This window comes from Myotis lucifugus, unplaced genomic scaffold, assembly GCF_000147115.1.
Source record: "Myotis lucifugus unplaced genomic scaffold, Myoluc2.0 scaffold_1, whole genome shotgun sequence".
NCBI classification, from domain to species: domain Eukaryota; kingdom Metazoa; phylum Chordata; class Mammalia; order Chiroptera; family Vespertilionidae; genus Myotis; species Myotis lucifugus.
Window position 1 is genome coordinate 23,071,463 of NW_005871049.1, and position 4,850 is coordinate 23,076,312.

A 4,850-nucleotide genomic window follows, 5' to 3' on the forward strand; every position below is an offset into this window, starting at 1 on the left:
CTCCCACCCCAGGCATGTTTCCTGACATTCCATGACCTCCTGGTTCATAGGTCGACACTCAATCACTGAGCCATGCCAGCTGGGCCTGTATTCTTTTCCACTCACATACACCTAGAGATTGTCATCCATCCCTGAGTGAGGGGTGATGAAGACAGGTTGATTCTTTACTCTCCCACATGGCCCTCTTTGAGAATCACTGGTCCAACTGTACTCCTTGGAGTTTGTTAGTAAATCTGCTAAAATAAAAAAAAATTCTAAAGAGAAAGTCATTATTGTTGTAAATATTCCAAATTGCATTACACTAAGAGTTAGGGCTACAAATCGTGAATATATTGGTGCCTGGAGAAAATGTCCAGGTTCCTATGAGGGTCTACAGTTGGTACTAGAATGCTGCTGTATCACTCTAGGTTCTGCAAGTAATCAAAACGAGCAGCCCACAATGATCCTTGTACTTCGAATTGTGCTAAACAGAATTCCGAAAGCTGTTTCACTAGTTTTCTGTTTTCACTTCCTTTTCCAAAATATGTTGACCTGCATTTCAGTTTTTATACTATATTTGCTTATGCACATTCCTAAGAAAAAAAAGGTCCAGAAATTAGGGATTGACAAATGGGTAAGGTTGGATAACATTGGAACTATATGGTAAGCTTATCTTCTGTTATCACTTTTCTGACCTTGGGAACTTTTTTTAAAATTTTTATAAGGGTTTATTTAAGCCAATCTGGTGACATATGCCAGGGAACAAGATATCAAATGTTCCTGACCTTGGGAACTTTGGTGTTTCTAAAATTAAGGGTTTTTGTGTGTTTTTTTAACCTTTCTTGGCAAGACACTGAGGTAGAATTCGTCTATGAATGTGAATCATTGAAAATATTAGCAGTTCCAGAGTGGCTAGGGAATTTTGCTGTCCTGGGCTTATTCTTCTGCCGTTTTCACCCACGGTGGTTAAATCCAGTGCCATCGCACTTCTTGTGAGGCCAAGGCTGAGAATGCGAAGTGGAGAGACAGGCCCCACGTTGAGGGGAATCCAGGGGCACGTTGATGGGACTCTGGCTGAGAGCTCTAGGGTGAGCGGCACTACATAGACTTTTAATTCAACAAACACTTTTTTACAAGACCCTTTGAAACAATACGGGAATTAAGAAGGAAATAAGCTCACGAGAATGATTACAGCATTTCCAAGCAAGATTGCTTTCTTTCCCCCCTTCTGTTTACTTTGTCCAGATTCCAGCCAAAAAGATTCAGCTTCAGGAATTGCATTCTTGGAGATGTTGGGAAAAGATTCCCGGGTGTTGGGAGAGGACTCGAAATATGCAGGGGAGGTAGTCTATCTTTCTGTCTTAAATATAGAATAAAACTGAGGGTGTTTTTCTTAGAAAACATTTGTCTGATTTATCTGATCAAGAAGCCAAAGCTTTATGTGATGTGATCAATCTATGTGACATTTTATAAAAATGGATAATCAAAAGACAGAATGGATCAACAAAGATGACAGCAATAAAGAAACAAAAAGTGGCAATACTGGAAGTGAAATTGGGTGTGGTTGGATTTGAAAATTGTGATAGCAAAGCAAAGGCGAGATGAGACCTAGGCCTCCATGAAGCTACAGAACGAACCATATTTTAAAAGCCTGATAAATATAAAAAATAAGGTAAAGTGGCTTCAATATCTTTTAGTTTGTTACAGAAAGCTGCGTATGGTTGAAATAGAGTATTTACTTCTACTTTAGGTTGAGGACTGTAATTAACAAACCCCATTCAGTTTCATTAGCATTCAGGCCAAAGTATCCAAGTGCTGCATTGAAGGAAATGGTAATTACAAGGAGACAAAAAGAATATTTTCCTGCCAGTAAAGGCTGGTTTCAGAGTCTGCATGAATTCATTAACCTTAAACTATCTGGTGAAACTGCAAGCTCAGGTATGGATGCTACTGGAAAACTTGTACCCAGATTCCAAGAATGACAGGCAGTCCTGGCTTACTATTGTGCCAAAAAAACCAACAAACAAAAAACAACACTGCAGGATTTGTAGTAAATGGAGTTAGAGAAGATGTGGACGATCATGGGAAGTTGGCACTACCTCCATTCAAGAAGTAGTTCTGGAAATGCAACCAGAGGAACTTAGTGAAGTCAAACATATAGTTATAAATGAGGAAAGTGGTTGTGTCATAAAAAGATGACTGCATCTCAGAGGAGGTGATGCAGATAAAAAACTTCATGTCAAAGGAACTATCAGATTTTTCCGCTATTGAAAGCCCAAAAGATAAAATTTCGGAAGCTGATCCAAATTTAGAAAGGAGTACGTCATTTTGCCAATAAAAACTATAATTTATTTAAAAAGAAAATACTAGTTTACACATGCTTTTCATCTGTGGAACTATATTTTTGCTTTTAGTTATTGATATGTAGTAAGCATCTTCATAGTATTTATTTCCCTTTTTCTTAAAAATGGTTTATTAATATCTCATTGACCCTACTGCCCCCCTGTGGAGTAAGGCAATGCTCTCTCTCTCTCTCTATCTCTCTCTCTCTCTCTCTCTCTCTCTCTCTCTCTCTCTCTCTCCCTTCCTTTCTCCCTCTCAACTGGACTAACCGAATCTTCTAGAAATAAAGAAGTTTGTCCAAAGTAAAGAGTGTAGCAGTGCTGCAACTGCAAACAGAATTCAAGATAGCAGGGTCTAAAATTTCTCAATCAAGTTGTAGTAGAATATAAAATTTGACTCAATATAGTATACTAGAGGCCCGATCACAAAATTCGTGCAAGGGACTCGGTCCTCGCAGTCCCAGCGGCCCTCGCAGCCCGGCTTCGTGTGGAAGGTCATCTGGAAGGTCATCTGGAAAGTTGTTCGGCTGTTTGGTCTAATTAGCATATTAGCTCTTTATTATATAGGATAGTGTTTAAGACAAAATTTTGTTTAAGACAAAATTTTCTTTAGTGTATGCCTGTTGGCATCATTACATGAAGAAAAAAAAAACACTCCTAAATAAGTATATTTGAAAATGTATAAGAAATATAAAGCATACATTTATTGCTTCCAATATTAGGGATCTTGCCTAATAGTTGCTGGTGTTCAGAAATCTTCAGGTCAGGGAATGGAAAATCAAATCTATTTCTAAATCTATTCCATTCCCTCTGGAACATAATACCCTCTTGAAATGTATTTGATAGTTCAATTACTAATGCTTATTTCTTTGCCAGAAATACTTTTCTGGCAATAGTGTGCAATATTTGGCTTTGCTGTGATACTATTTTTTGGCCTCTGACTGCAAATGTTTAAGTTTCCATTAAGCAAGTCAGTGGTGCTTTACAATGATGCTTTTCCTGGCCTTGTGATATATCATTTTTCTATATTTTACCATAGAGTATGTCAAATTCAAGAGATTTAAGTTTCTGAATAATGAATGTAACTTTTAAGTATAAATATAATATTTTGGTGGTGGGATGTTTTAAAGAGATGCCTGAACGCTATGTGAACTTTTTGAGGCCATATTATTGGGCATGGAGTTATCCAACTCTATGAACCACGTTGTTTCTAGTGTACTAACTACCTCCTAATACTTCCCTCTTTTTTACATTTTTCTTTAGGACTGAGGGTGTTTTAGGAGAGAAATGTCTTTGACACAGTGTCAGACTGCTAATTCATGCATTGCCATGCTGAAAGGAGCTGCATTTAGGGTCAATATATTAAAACAACATGACTGTCTTTGAAATGACATATACTCATAATGAACAAAATTCTCACGTGGCGGAAAAGTACAAAGAAAAAAATGAAAATATACCTAAAATCCTATCACAGAGAAAACAGCTGACAGTGTGGTGAGCATCTTCCAGACATTTCTCTGTGCACATGTACACATTTGTAGACAAATGCAATTTTACATAAATAAAATCACACTGTACATGCTATTCTGAAACATGCTACTTTACAGTCAATTATTTTTCCCAGACACCTTTCCATTCCCATCAATATAGAGCTGCTTGTTTTCCAGGCTGCAGTGTATTCCATTGAATCCATGCTCTATAATCTACTTATCTAGGCTGTTTCTGAATTTCTTCTATTATAAACAAAGCCACAATGAGCATCCTTCAATTACATCTGTTCTCACTTATTCATTTATTTCCTTTGGATAAATCCCTATATGTGGGGTTTGGGGTCATTTTGTGCATATTGCCAAACTATCTTTTAGAAGTATTGTACCAATTTACATTCCCACAAATAGGACCTGAATGTATTTATTTCCTGAAACCATCTCCAATTCTGAATTTTATTAACCTTTTTAATATTTGCCAAGTGGACCATAAAATCATATTTCATTTATTTTTTCTTTTAGGCTAGTCTTTGATTTCTAACAAGGTTAAACATCGATGCTTATTGGTCTTTTGAATTTATTCTTTTTGTAAATTTTCTGCTTATATTCTTTTGTAATCTTTCATTTGTTTTTCCCCGTGTGTGTGTGTGTGTGTGTGTGTGTGTGTGTGTGTATATAAATAATATTAGCCCTTTATTATGCATTTGTTGCAAAACATTTTCCCAGTTTCTCATCCATCTTTCTCCCTTCTTTATAGTGTGAGTAGAGACTTATCAATCCACATGGTGATCATTACTTTGGTCAAAATGCTACAAAGAATAAAAGCATCCTAAATTAATGTGTTCTTAATTTTATTTTTCATTTAATATATTAAGCCCTGACTTTCCTGTGTTTCATGATAATCAACATACCATTTGTTTTTCTATCAGACAACTGCTATTTTTAAAAAAAGTGGGAGTGGGGGGTAAATGCCTGTATATCTTATGTTTCAACATAATATTAAAAATTTTGGAAAGTATTACCTAGGATTTCTTGCAGGGTT